Consider the following 15879-nt stretch of genomic DNA (forward strand, 5'->3'; position numbering starts at 1 on the left):
GTCCTTACGAGTATTAGCTCTGATTGCTTTTCTTAGTAAAAAAGATTTTCAAATCACTTTCTATATTTTACACATACATCAGGAAAACAGAAACTCAGGGAAATCCCTACTTGACATGGAAACAAAGAAAATTAAAAATTCAAAGAAGAGGGTTTGCATATTTTCATAAGGAAAAAAAAAGTAGACCATAAATCCTCTTACTATTGTTAGAAACAACCAGAAATGCGTCATATTTTATAACAGAGAATTAAGGGATACACTTTTTCTTTTTCAAGTAAAATCGGGTTACTTCCCATTCTCAAGAACGGAAAAGTACAAAGTATTTTTTAAAAAGAAAGGAGAACACATGTTTCTGTTAAGTGAGGATATAAAGGTAATCACCCTGGTTTAGAAAGTAGAATATTAAGAAGAGAGAGATTTATAGAAATGAATTTGCAGAAGTAAGACGAGCTATTTTGGAAACATAACTGGGATGAATGTCTGTCTCTCCAGGTGGCCTGTTCCCTTAAGATAAATATTCTTGCTTTGGGTAACTTGTCTTTACTTAGATACCCTGAGAATCACTTTCTCTTATTTACCTTCAGGAAAAGTCCTACATTAGCTATGCTCCTGGGATAACTTCCTCATAAATTCTAGCGCAGTCTGAATGAGCACTCATGATGTTTCAGGAACAGTATAAGGCACTTTACATTCACACTTCCTTTGAATTCCATTAAATTACCCCGACTACCTAATGAGATAGGTACCACCATACTCATTTTTCAGCTAAGGAGTACAAGGCCAAAGAGTTTATAAGACTTTGTGCAAGTCAGAGTGTTTGTATTAGGTTGGCCAAAAAGTTCGTTTGGCTTTTTCTGTAAGATGTTACAGAAAAACCCGAATGAATTTTTGGCCAATCCAATAAATGGTAGAACCAGGATTCAAATCAGGCTTGGGGGCTCTGAAGTCCTGTGCACCAGAGCATCCTCAGTGTATCCAGGGGCGAGCCTTTCCCTCACTCCCGTGTGGTCCACATGTCTACGACTGCCATCTTGGAACACAGCAACCACCAACAGCCATGCTCCATCTCTTTTCATCATCTCTAATCAAACATTTGTTTCCACTTCCTGAAACTCTTTCGTGAAAAGAGTACTATTAGTTTATATTATCCCTTCAGTCACTGCCTGATGGACTTTGGCGGCCCCGTGTTCTTCTGGAAGTATGATCTCTCCCATTTGTGTGTATGGTGTCCATCTCTTGCTTGTTGTTGTCAGTTGGATTGTCTTCCTCTCAAAATTCATATGTTGAAGTCCTGCCCCCCAGTGCCTCAGAATGTGATCTTATTTGGAGATAAAGGGGGTCTTTACAGAGATAAACAAGTTAAAATGAGGTCACTAGTGTGGGCACTAATCAAATATGACTCATGTCCTTATGAAAAGGGAATATCTGAACACAAGGCATGGGCACAAGGAGGACACCATGTCAAAATGAAGGCAGCGTTCAAGGTGATGTGTCTACCAGGCAAGGATGGTCAAAGACTGCCAGCAAACCACCAAATGCTAGGAGAGGATTATGAACATTTTTCTTCAGATCCTTCAGGAGGAACCAACCCTTGACACCTTGACCTCAGACATCTGCGCTGCAGAACTCTGAGACAATAAATGTCTGTTGTTTAAACCACCCCATTTACAGTACTTTGTTATGGCAGCCCTAGCAAAGTAATAACATACCTGTCCAACATAGCAGCCATCTTCAAGGCCTTGACATAATGAGAGAAGCCTCTGACTCTTCTTCCAAGGGCTCTCTCCCCATTGGCCACACTCCCTGCCTTTCTGCTCACCTTCTTCTCATCTGTGCTGTTCCTCTAGACACACTGCACTCAAGACCTCGTATGTCTGCCACCTTGCCCTGTGCCCTGGAGAGAATTATTATTATTATTTTTAAAGATGTTGGGGGTAGGAGTTTATTAATTAATTAATTTATTTTTGCTGTGTTGGGTCTTCGTTTCTGTGCGAGGGCTTTCTCTAGTTGCGGCAAGCGGGGGCCACTCTTCATCGCTGTGCGCGGGTCTCTCACCATCGCGGCCTCTCTTGTTGCGGAGCACAGGCTCCAGACGCGCAAGCTCAGTAGTTGTGGCTCACGGGCCTAGTTGCTCCGCGGCATGTGGGATCCTCCCAGACCCGGGCTCGAACCCATGTCCCCTGCATTAGCAGGCAGATTCTCAACCACTGCACCACCAGGGAAGCCCTGGAGAGAATTATTTATGCAGCTCTTGCCCTTTCTTCCCCAGAGACTCGTGTGTGTGTGTGTGTGTGTGTGTGTGCGCGCGCGTGCGCGCGCACACACGTGAGATGAGGAGCTAAGCAGGAAATACTTGAGTGCTCCCTGGAGTGCATTGCTTCATCACTTTCTCTAACTTCAGTGGGACTGGAGCTTGGTCTTGAACCCTAGTCAACTTTGCTGGGGCTCTGACCACTAACCTAGTGTTCATAGACCTATTTCTGTCTCAGTCTGGATTCAGTTCCAGTACCCTCCAAGCCAACCACTAAGTTCTGCTTCATCTTTGATGGTTCCTTCTTGAGCTAATGTGCTGTAACCCAGCTGCCTTTGATTTTCCCATGACCTTAAGGTTTGCCCCCACTGCTAGATCAACCTCTTAGATAGCAAAGCGAGTTTGACTGATATTAACACTAACAGTTAATATTTATTGAACTGTATTTTACATCTATTATCTTATTTAAAATCACACAACACCATGTGGTAGGTACTATCATTATCCCAATTATTTCATATTTTCATAATTAATATATCCCAATATTTCATATTCATTAATTCAACAAATATTTGTTGAGCACTTTCTGTTCTAGGCATTGGGGGGGGGGGACAGCAGTGGACAAACCCGGTAAAGTTCCTGTTCTCATGGAGATAACCATTTAGTAAGGGAATATAGAGAGTTAATAAATATGTATGCGTCAGATGGAGTGCTAGGAAATACAAGGAAAGGAGGTGGAGAGTGCTGGGGGAAGGGGTGATGTTTTCCCTGGGAGAGTTGGGGAAGTCTCTCTAAAAAAGTGACATCTGAGCAGAGCTTTGAAGGAAGGGAGAGTGTTAGCCTGATAAATATCTAAAGAAAGAAAGTTCAAAGAGAGTGAATCACTTCCTTAGCTTGTGCTAGGACAGGCAGGGCGGTCAGTGAGTCTGGAGTAGAGTGAGTAATGGGGAGAATGATAGGATTTGAGGTTAAAGAAATAGTATGGGATCATCTGGTAGGGTCTCATAGGTCATAGTGAGGATTTTAGATTTGACTCTGAGATGGAAGGTCACTGAAGCTGTTTGAGCAGAGGAATGACACATTATAACTGGGACTTAAAAAGAATATTCTAGATACTCTGAGGAGGGACTGCTAAGGGACAAGGCTGGGAAAGGAGACACCATCTTGGAGGTTATTGTAAGAGCCCAAGTGAGAGAGAGGATGGTGGACTAGGGTGGAAGAAATAGAGGAGGTGGGAAGGGGTCACCTTGAAGATGTATTTCTAAGGTTGAACCCACAGGATTTTGCTGACATACTGGATGTGGGATATGAGAGGAAGAGAAAAGTCATGTATGACTCCAAGCTGCTTTTGGTAGAAGGAAGTTTCCTTCTACTGAGTTGTGGAAAACTGGAAAGAGCAGCTTTGCGGGGATGGAAATAAAGAGTTTTGTTGGGACATGCTAACTTTGTCATGTAAGTAGAGTTGTTAGGTGGGCAGCTGGATACACAAATTTGGAACTGAGACATAGAGAAGTTAAATAACTTACCCAAAGTCACACAGCTATTAATGGAAAGGTGGTGGTGACATTTGAACCTAGGCAGTCTGACTCCTGCCTGGCTCTTAAATAATAAACCACATCCTGAGTCAGAATCCCACACCTTCCTTTATGCAATATTTCTATGTTGATGGGTACATTTCTTATGAGCCAGCCTATATCTCTAACCTATAAATCTCTAACCCCGTTCCTGCAGCCCACTTGGTCTCAGTGTTCTCCTTTCTCATTACAGAATGACTGTTGAAGTCAGTTTTCCTTCTAAAAATGAGTGTGATGATCCAGTAATGTTTATATGCTGCTATGCTGGAAAGGAAAATTGTTACAGAAAAATTAAAATATCTCCTTCTTTTCTTACTTTTGGACGCTGCTCCATTTAGTATATTTGCACTGAGTAGAATGAAGGAACAGAAATAACCCTGGGATCTCACAACACACCTGTTAGAATGGCCTACATCCAAAACACCAACGACACCAAATGCTGGTGAGAATGCAGAGCAACAGAACTTCTTGTTCACTGCTGGTGGGAATACAAAAATGGTTCCGCCACTCTGGAAGACAATTTGGTGGTTTCTTACAAAAGTAAACATACTCTTATCGTACCGCTTCGTAGTCATACTCCTCGGTATTTACCCACATAAAACGAAAACTTCTGTCCACACCAAAACCTGCACATGGATGTTTAGAGCGGCTTTATTCATAATTGCGAAAAACTTGGGAGCAGCAAGATGACTGTCAGTAAATGAAAGGATAAATAAACTGTGGTGCATTTGGACAACAGAATATTACTCAGTGCTAAAGAGAATGAAGGAACAGAAAAATTTCTCAGGAAGTCACTGGCTGACATTGACACCTTTCTTCTGGAGTATCTTACAATTCGGCATCTTTTTATTTCTTTGAGCTTGTTTTATTTGGGCTAAAAGTAAGTGGTACAGAAGACAATAGTATTTATAAGAAATATTAAGAACAATGAAGCATCTTAGTTTGGGAGACATTCTGAACGGTTGCTTTTATATCACATATGCATCGTAATAAAGAAAAATACTGTGAATAGTGCTGTTACTGGTATATAACTATTCATATAGAAGATATTTAACAAATGAATGACTATTTCTTATGCATTCCTATACCAGTGATTACCAGCGGCGACTTTAGAGGTCTTCCAGCCCAAGACCCTCATATGATAGATGAGAAAACTGAGGCTGGCATGGCTGGGGAGAGGGTTCAGACTCCCTAAGCCACAGCTCTGCTCTGCCATAGGGATTATGACGGTCTTTTGACTAGAAGCTGGGCCTGCTGCTTGCAGGACCTTGTTCCGTTGATTCTCGGTCTATTCCTTTACCAGGCCTAGTGGCAGCTCTGAATATCATCACCACCTCCACGCTCCTGAAATCTTGCCACTCCTACAAGCTGTGGCCCATTTCCCAGCTGTTCTGAATGGGGAAGTCCTACTGAAAACCACTACCTCCAAGTTGCTTTGCACATTTTCTCTGACCTGATCACATGGCCGTCCCCCTGCTCTCCTGATCCATTCAGTTCATTATGTCGTAAGTATTCAGAGGCTCCCCTTCATTTCCGTCTATCAAGAGTTAATGTTCTCTGAGAGAGTATGAACTGGACTTCTGCCCTATTACACTTAATGTGAAAAAGTGCCAGTGGAAATAAAGGAGCTCATACATCTAAATGATTTAAATTAAGTAAAATAAAATTTTCCACTCTTTTGAATTAGGCCATTAAAACCATAGCTTAGTCTAAGTACAGTATTAATGAGCAATGTCACAAGGACAGTATTAATTTTGCATTTCCTGACATAAAAATTTAAAACATGCAATTTTAGCTTTGCTTTAGGTAATATTTTATATTCCCTTGACTTTTATTTGGGGACACAGAAATTAGGGTAAAAAAATGGGATAGGTTCAAAATTGGATGCACTGAGTCTTTATTTAGACATAAGTTACCGTCTCACCTGATGGTATATTGGAGGCTTAAACCAGATCTAGGATCAGGTGGCATTTCACACCATCAAAGCAACAGTAGGGAGGTATAAATGAACCAGACAGAGCTATTGGTTTAACAGAGTCAACATTTTTAAGTTTAATGAAGCATGGTTTACTAAAGATAGGCACGGGCATGGGTACAAAGATTGTGTGACATCCTCAAAGCAATTGGGACCCCTAGTGGTTGGGGGGACAGCCTATTGACATCCCCGTGCTAATGGGGTCCCAAAGTTGGTACAGTCTGGTATCCCTGCACTGGGACAGCTCTCCTGATCCTGATAAGTCATGTGTAAGACTCCAGATCTAGGCTCAGCTGAGCTCTGGAGAATTCTTGAGACTGTGGGAAGACTGTCCTAACCAGCAAAGTTGCTTTGAGAAGTCTCATGATTTTCCTTTGGCTTTAGACACCACTAATCACATCAAATCAGAGGTGTAGGATTACACACCAGAGGCCTTTCCAGCCACCAGAGGACTCCAGTCTAGCAATTGCCGTCTTGGAACAATGTCCATGTCCTTTAATCAGGAAATCCAATTAGCCACACACAAATTAGGAAGTCAATGTACCTAAAGCAATTTGCCTGCAAAAAACTTAAAACCTCCCATATGAATTTGCAATCAACGAAAACCTTCTTCCTCTCTCATTTATTTTTTAAACTGAAAGTTGGACACAGGACAGAATCAGACAAACATTTTCGACACTGAGTATTGCTTAAGAGAATCTAAAGTATCAGCTAACATTCTGTTTGAACCAGTCATGAGTGAGAGAAGAACACAGAGGGTAAGATTGGTAGTTTAATTGCATCATGTTCCCTAACAAGAGATGGCAAATACTGTATTTGATAAAAAATAGAGGATGTCTTATTTCCATTGTTTTCTAGTCTTGCAATGAAAGAGTGCTTGTCATAGCCTGAAGCACTGTCAGTCACAAAGGAGCAAAGTTAACCTTCGTTTTCCTGATCTCTGCAGCACCCAGCTTCTCTGAGAGCAAAGCAATAACCAGGAGCCTGCGTGGCAGAGCACTGATACTTGCTTATTTTTTCCATTTAGCCCACATATTGTTCTTTACCATGCACAAATCACCCTGAATTTAAAGATGTCTAAAAATTCTCCCATACCCAACCCTTTATCAGAAAGGAAATTCTACTGCCTGCTTTACAGGGTTTCCCTATTTGGTTTATATAACTTTAGAGATGGAAGAGTTCTTAAAGTCAAGTACTATTTTACAGATGAAGATTCTGTGGCCCAGGAGGTAAAATGATGTGTTTAAGATTCCACAAGTAGCTATTAGAAGACTAGAGATTAAATTTCAGAGTGCCTGTCTCCACAGCCTGTGCTTTACAATACTACCATGAACCAAGTGGACAAGAAATTTCCAAGACCTATATTTATAGACATCTCTATGAAGTATAAGGAAGAATTTTGAAAGGTCCCATGCAGGATGGCATCACAGCCTTAGGGAGATCTTTGAAAAGCAGAGAGAGTACTGATTTCCTCACTCAGGCAACCCAGATGTAGCTTGAATGTGTTCAGGAGAATGTCATGGAAAAGAGGAAAGGAGTGTGGGTAGTTCTGGAAACTCTGCAAACCCATATCAACCTTGGGCTAGAAGTGTGAGAATCTTGGAGTAGGCACCATCTCCTCACAGGACTGAGCCACGAATAGTGTCCAGGAATTGGCTATTCCAGAAGCTTCTCTGAGGCAAGCTGTAGTTTGCATGAAATATCTACATACCAAACACCCCAAAATAAAAAGATGAAAGATATACACCCGGTAATTATGTTGTACTGGATTTTCTCAACTAGGCTAAGGCCCAGAACTATGTTTCTCACAATTCCCTTGCCTATATCATTCTAAGCTAGAGTTGATCAAAATTTGCGTGATATTGGGAGAGCAGAAATGAAACAGAAACTAATACTCTTGGAAGGTCATCATGGTCAAATACTGTGACCATCAAACAAAAGGGGCCCAGTGAGCTCTAGCCTCTCCCTTTTCTCAGCTCTGCATCCAGTTTGTCATCTGATTCCTGGCAATACTGACCAATAGTGGCCCCTGTTCTGCCACGAAGCATTTGACTACAGTCCCACAGAGGTGACAGCTACATTGAGGCAGTAGCCTCGCAGCAGTGGTCATTTTCATGGCTCTGTCCATGAGGTCTCCCATCAAGCTCCCATTCTGCTGGCCTGTTATGCTTCCATCTCCTTCTCCATCTCCTCTTCCATCTTCCCCTCTCTGGCGCAGATGTTGATAGCGGGGGAGGTTGTGAATATATTGCTGGGGGGAACATATGGGAAATGTCTGTACTTTCCACTCAGCTTTGCTGTGAGCCTAAAACTGCTCTAAAAAATAAAGTCTATATATAAAAATAAGAAAAGCTGTTCATTATACAGATTTTAAAGTTATAAACTAAAATAAAGAAGAGAATAGTAATTAGGCAGAGATAATCACTTGATAGTTGGGCGTATTTCCATGAAGTCTTTTTTCTATCCCTCCTCACCCCAGTTCGTTGGTAGTGTTTTGTTTTGTTTTACTTTTTACAAATTGGCGTCGGACTGTACATTCTCTTTTGCATCTTTCCTTTTTATTTAATATCGACTATTTTAATATCCTTAAACATACTTTAAAAGAGCGCTTGATCACATAACATGGCATAATTCACTTAAGCAATTCCCTGTGGTTGGACAGTTAGGCTGTTTCCTTTTCTCCTTTTGCTGTTATAAATAATGTTATAATAAACATCCTTTTCCATAAATATATGTGTCTTTTTTTTGTCATATCCTTGGGATAAATCCTGGGAAATGGAATTTCTGAGAAAAGATGACATTTTAGACTCTTCATATGTTGCCTTCTACAAAAGTGTATCCAGCTATACTTTCATCAGCAGTGAGTACAAGAGCCAGTTTTTAGCCAATTTATTTTCAACATTGTTAGTTAGTGGACTACATTTACCTTGATTTTCACATGGTGGTATAAAACACTGGAAAAAATAAGGTAAAAATAATATCTCTAAAACTCTAATCTATAAGAAAGAAGAGTCAGGCATATATTGTACTAATAATGGCCACTATTATTGTAACAATACTTTCATAAGGGTCCTTAAGTAGAGCGTGTCATAACAGGAAGATTGGCTTTAACTTCAGAGGGTGGAGGCGACAGGGTGAGAAGGAAGAGGAATTATTGATGAGTGGTCAGAAATATCTGGAGTATCACAAACATTTCTGAGTTCACATTTCAGACAGCAGAGGTGTCAGGCTAAGGAGCCCCTGTGTATACTTAGCCCAGAAAAGAGAAGATGCAGCAGGTGTGTGATATGTTCCTTAAGCATCTAAAGGGCTTTCCTATGGCTGAGAGATTGGAGGTGACTCTGGCCAGATTGCAGATCTAGGACGTGTGGAGAAAGCACATGGATATGGATTGATTCAAACCCAGGAGAGTCCTTTCTAAGCAGTAGAGCCATTGTTGAATGGAATGGACTTCCCGTGTGACTCAGAGGTCCTCATCAAAGGAGGCTTGGCGTCGAGGCCAGATGACTAAAGGGGGCTCTCCTTGCCATGGAGATTGGACTGGTTGACCAACTGGGTCTCTGGGTTGTCTTAGCCAAAGAGAACTGGGACACGAGGAAGGAAAGCACATTTTCTTTAGGAAAATGAACTTTGTCTAATGAAAAGTTGGATTACCTGTACGTATATGAGAAATCCTGAGACTAATAATACAAACTGTCAGTGAGGTGATGGCAGCAGCTAGCATTTATTTTATGCTTATTACTTTGAGGCTCTGTTTTAAATTTACTATGAGCGTTGTCTCATTTGATTCTCAACCCTTGGGGTGGCAGGGTAAATAGAAGGAATAATGCTTCCTTCCCCCACCCCCTCCCTAAGATGTCCAAGTCCTAATCCCTGGAACCTGAGAATATGTTAACTGATGTGGCAAAAGGAACTTTATAGCTGTGCTTAAGTTAAAGATCTTACATGGGGAGATTAACCTCGGTTATCTTGGTGGGCCCACATAATCACAATTGACCTATAAATGAAAGAGGGAGACGGGAGGGTCAGAGTCAGATTAGAAGATGTGAGAACAAAAGCAGAGGTCAGAGTGACATGCTTGCAGTTTTGAAGATGGAAGGAGGCCAGGGAACCAAGGCATCTGGCAGCTTCTAGACTTGAAGAGAAATAAGGAAATGACCTCTCCCCTCAAGCCTTCAGAAGAAAGGCAGCCCTGCAGACACTTTGTAGCCAAGTCAAACCTTTTTCTGACACATGACCTTGAGAACCGTAAGATAATAAATACATTGGTATTGTCTTAAGTCATTAAGTTTGTGGCGATTCTTTACAGCAACAATAGAAATCTAATCCAGGTGGTCACTGTTACCTTCCGCGGTTTTCAGATGAAGCAACTGAGGCACGGATAGGTAAGGGAACTTTCCCAGGACCTTCAAACTGGTAAGCAGCAGTAAACTGTCCAGCTCTCAAAGTCTGTGCATCAAGATAACATTTCCATTTATGTCTTCCTTATGCTGAGAAATATCAGGGCCTCAGCAACAAAGTCCTTATGAGATCTCTTGAATGCACTTTATAGTCAGATAAAGCATATAAACATAAGATTTTTTTATGGGTCAGACCCAGATTAATCAAGTCCAGCCTTCTCTCTCTCTGTGGAATATACCACAAATCATCATAGTTCCTCTTAATCCATTTATGGATCTCGTATTCACGAATTTAAAAAAAAAAACTACTCTTGCTACATAAAATAGAACTCTACTTTGATATACCTAAATGTGCCTCTCGCAAAGTCAGTATGTGTCTCCTAGTACCCTAGAATTTAGTGAACAAATCAGTGTTCGGTCTATCCACTATCATATTTACAAACTGAGGCCCTAATATTTAAGTCTTTCTTCATATAGTGTCCTCCCATGGTGGAATCAGCGTGGCTGTTCTACTCTGAGATGTTCCTAGCTCTGTTTTTCAAGGACTTGGGGCAAAAAGCAAAACCAAGTGAACTGATGGTTTCTTAAGTTATGCTGGGAGTCGCTGGCAAAGCTAAGTACCAAGGCCAAGCCTTCTGTTTCTCGGTAAATTTCCCAACTCCCAGTTATAAGTGCTTTGTTATAAAAATGTTCTTCTGGCTTCGTTGTTTGGCAATATGCTCCTAAAGGAATCCAAGTCAAAACTACAAATGTCAATAACCTCAGGATTCAATGGCTGAGCACGAAATGAATGGAAATTCAGTTTGGGATATTGAGGTAAGATACCAAAGCATGATGAGGAGGAAGAGAATGTTTCTGCTGGTGAAGAAAGCCTGTGAAGACTGGCCAGGAAAATTCAAGGGAAGAGTGAAGATACTAAGTGACTGCTGTCCTCGTGTGCGGGGTAGTGCCTTAGGCACGCAGTAACCGACGGTCCCCAGTCTTATATGAGGAAACACAGTTTTCATTTTCCTCCGTGTCTTGGCACGGCTTCCTCTTCCCTGCTGGCTGGGGGAGTTGGATTTCCTACAAATGAAGTGTTGAGTGAAGATGAGAAAGAGCAGTATTGTTGCTGACGGGGATGTTTAAAAACTTGGTACTGTTTCATAAGTATTTATTGAGTGCCCACTCTGTGCCAGTTACCAAGTTAGGTTCTGGGGAAATAGAGTGAATAAATCGTAGGTTTTGTCTATGTTAGCTAGGCTCTTTAGTGGTTCACATAACTTAACGATTTAGGGTACTGGTTGACCAGTCTTCAGGTGATGCCAGTCAGGTCCCAGCTTCTCTCTTTTTTTTTTTTTTAGTTCCCTGACCAGGGATGGAACCAGGGCCCCCTGCAGTGGAAGCACGGAGTCCTAACCACTGGACCGCCAGGGAATTCCCCTAGCTTCTCTTTTTTTAATCTCTTACCTCTGCCTTCTAATATGTTGACTATTTTCAAGGAAGGATCTTGTGGTGCAAGATGGCTGCCACTGATCCAACACATCCCGTGGGAAAGATGCAGAATTTCATGTATCTCATTGGCTATTGTTGGGCCATATAGCCACTCCCGGGGAATGCAACGCTTTGGTTGGTTTAGTTCTAGTCCCATCCAAACAACATGGGCTCTACAGAAGGAAGTGGCTCTTCAGAAGGAAATTGGAACACTGTTACCATTGGATGTATGGCTATTGAACCCGAGATTCCTATTCTACTCTCCTCGAGGAGCACACGTTCTAGTTGACATCAGTTACTTGTCATTTCCACTGCCTTCCTACTGAAACTGTAAAGCATGAGGAGAGCAAGAGGAAAGAAGGATTCTAGTGGAACAGCAACTTAGAGATCCATCAGTGGATCGCCAACTGCTGATTGGAGATTCCCCCAAGCGGATCCACAACAAAGAGCATGATAATACTATAACTGAATCCTCCCACCAAAACAGCATTGTGTCCACTAAGTAATCATAGTCTAGTCCCTGTTGGTTCAAGTATCTCTACCTGCTATCTTCTCCCTCACTGACTTCCCAAATCTTTAAAAATATCCACGTTTTGTTCCTTCCCCCGCACTTCTGCCTCTCCCTCCCTTCCAGCTGTTAGTCAGACTGCATGCCTAAATTTTGTAGGGCAGAATTTAACAAATTAGAGTGCATTGTTTGTTTTCCTGTTTTAATTCTTGAGAACATTTTGGGAGACAGGGTGTACAAAAGATCTGATGTGCCTCAGAGCTATAATATATTATCAGGTTTGAAATGCTAATAAGAGTTTACAGAAAGAATAGTTAGTTAAAAGAAATAGTGAGCTTAAGTAGGAAAAAAAGCAAATTTTGAAGAGATGTGAAAGGTGCTCCCCCCCCAAATGGTTACAGTTTAATCATAATGGGACAGTCCATCACAGAAAAGAAAGAACTATTTAAGATTCAACTGGGAGGCTAGAGCCAACATTTTTTCCTATAATCAAAAACCCCATAGGGCTGTTAAACTAGCCTTGGAGAAAAGTGTCAGTGGCCCAAAAAACAATACCAAGCACAAACAAACGTGTGAAATGCATACATTGCTCACTTCAATGAGGTATTCACCTCAAAGTGGAGGAGACTGGAAACATTATTAAATATGTCAGGGTATAGATTGGAACTCATTTTAAGGTTAACACAAACTTTTTGACTGCCTTACTATTGTTGGATGCCTTATAGGTTTTGGCAACTTTCAAAGCGTGGCTCATTAGAAGGAATGGAATGTTGGGATTACTGGCTAATACTTGAGAGAAATCTCTCCTGGGAAACTTTGTGCTTTGCCCAGAAAGACAGTACTCTGATAGGAATCAGAATATTAACTTGTTCCAGCACCTTCTTTCATGACGATAATATTACCTTGATTTAAGTTGTACTCATTTCTTTCTAGGAGCTCAAACTGAGTTTTATGTGGAATATTATTTCTGTTTATCATCACAAATTCCCTTTGAGGAGAAGTAAGGGGTAGGTATTACTGTTCCTATTTTAAAGTTGGGGAAACAGAAGCTCAGAGAATGACTTAAATAAATACCACTGCTTTCATATGCAGGTGATGGCTTAATTCAGGTCCAAATATCTTCATCAGTCTAAAGAAGCTGAACCAGCCCCCAAAAGCTATGTGATCATTCTTGAGAGATTGCCCTTTAAGTTTATAAGAGAACTCAGAACCATCCCCTGCTTTAGAGGTCAGAAAGGAGAAATCTGTACTAGCATCTCCACAGCTGGATGTGCTGAATTTGTGTCTAGTTTTTCAACCCCTCACTGAACTAGACCATGATTTTGGTCTAGATTTGTAGGTTGGCATCTCCTTTTTGCCCCAGCCCAGTTTGAGCACTAACTCAGAACTCCAAACTCTTAGCTCGCTGATTTTTTGTTTCCTAGAGGAACAGGGGACCCTGTGAAGACACTTGAGAAGAGCCAAGAGTTCCCTCCTGTTTGCTACCACTTTCTTCTCTCAACCCTCACGAAGCCTTGGCGCCCTGCTCTGCGACCCTCCCACCGAAAAGCTACCCGCCTAAGGTGGGGGTCAGGTTGATTGTCTCAGAACTCTGCCCACATCTTATATAGCCTGACAGACTTAGCAGAATCACCCGTGGGCCAACTCAAAGGCTGGCAATCACAAAGCAGCTGATTTCTATTAGGCCTTAAGTCACAACCAACAGAGTCTGTAAATCAGTAATTCTCAACCTTGACTACTCTTGAGGAGCAACACGTGGAGCTTTAAAAATACATCAAGGCCTGGGTCCTACACTCTAATGACTGCAATTTAATTGGTCTGGGGGAAGACCTAGCTCTTAGTAGTTTTTTGGGTTTTTTTTTTTTTCATTTTTTTAATTACATTTTTTAAGAGTAGTTTTAGGTTCGTAGCAGAATTGAAAGGAAGTTACAAAGATTTCCCATCTACTCCTCCAACATGCACAGCCTCCCCCATTATCAGTATCCCCCATCAGAATGGTACATTTATTACTATCAATGAACCTACAATGACACATCATAATCACTCAATGTCCATACTTTACATTAGGGTCCACTCTTGGTGTTGTACATTCTACAGGTTTGGACAAATGTATAATTATATATATTCTTTTTTACAGTATCATACTGAGAATTCTCATTGTCCTAAATATCCTCTGTGCTCTACCTATTCATCTCTCCCCCACCCCAACCCCTGACCTTAGTATCTTTCAATGCTTCCTGGAGTTGAGAGCCATGTAAGTCCTGAATGTGAACCTATGCATCTGTGCCTACATCAACAGTCCCTTATACTCTGTAGGTACAAGGGGCCATAATAAAATTGATAGCACCGTGGACCTGGTTCTATGCTAAGCCACCTGCATGCACTCTCTTATTGCATTCTCTCCATATCTCCCTGGGACAGTTACTATTATTAATCCTCATTTTACAGGTGAAAATAATGAAGCATACCTAATGAGGCTAAACAAGTTGCCTAAGATCCTGCCTCTAGAAATGACTCTGGCTCCACAGCTAAAGCACATCAACCCCTGGACCACAAAATATTTGTAGCCATGTAAGTTCTGTGTCTCTAAATTTAAACCTTTGTTGCTATTAGTATCCTTCTCTCAATGGTTGTAGACTCTTCAAGTCCAGACAGGAATATTGAGAAGACCCCGATCTAGAAACTTGGGAACAATTTTTTTGATCCGCCATCATGAAAACAAAGCTATAGATGCTTCCAATCTATCTCCAAAGAAAACAAGACTTATTTACATATAAGTCCCCTTCTCCATTGCAGTATTTCACAATCCACTCTCAGTTCTAGGTCCCTCCCACCACACGGTAAGAAGTAGAAACATTCAGAGGAACAAATTTAATCTCTAGGGGTTCACACTCTATTAGTTTTCTGACTTTTAATGTTTCTGTGGCATGTAGCATCTACCCAGAGCACTTGAAAAGTTTACGGGTGGACCCTGGCTTCCACTAACACCAAGGAGATCTTTATTGTCCCATTTGATTGATAGATGCAGGTGTAAGGTTACAGCGGGCTGGGTCATCGCCTAATGTAGAATAACAAAGGGGAAGGAATCTTAACCCAAGAGCTTTGAATACATCTGCCTGCTAAGCTGTTCCTTGGTCAATGGCAGGTGGTGGTGTGCTGAGAAGTTCATGTAGGAGGAGCCCTAAATTCACCTCTATTGGGTACAGATTAAATCACCTGCTGTACCTCCACCACCATTTGTATATGAAAGAGTTTGAATAGGCATTAAAACCAGGCTTACAGGAAAAAAAAAAAAAAGGGGGGTAGCCTGACACTAATAGATGAAGAAAGGGGTAAGGGAACCTAATTTTTCCCTTGGGCTAAGGAGTTGGGGATGGCTAGGGTGCTGGGGCAGTTCATGGGCTGATTGTATTTAAATAGCCCTTTTCTAAAAAAACAAACCCTAACACTTCCTCTTTCTTCTCCTGGAAATATTGACAATATTCTTTTTATCCCAACAGGTTAGGTCTCTCTGTTCCTAATCCCAATTCCCAAAAGTGGGATCCTAGAATGCCCCCATTTTCTACAGTAGAAGAGTTGCTTTGTGTCTAAATAACCCTAACTCAGTGGGGCCCGAAATACATGTAATCACAAATGGACGGTTTTTATCATCAAATGCAGGGTGATCGTTCTGGTTTGCCCAAGGCTGCCAGTTTTTG

Source organism: Leucopleurus acutus (genome assembly GCF_964270905.1).
Source record: "Leucopleurus acutus genome assembly, chromosome: 6".
NCBI classification, from domain to species: domain Eukaryota; kingdom Metazoa; phylum Chordata; class Mammalia; order Artiodactyla; family Delphinidae; genus Leucopleurus; species Leucopleurus acutus.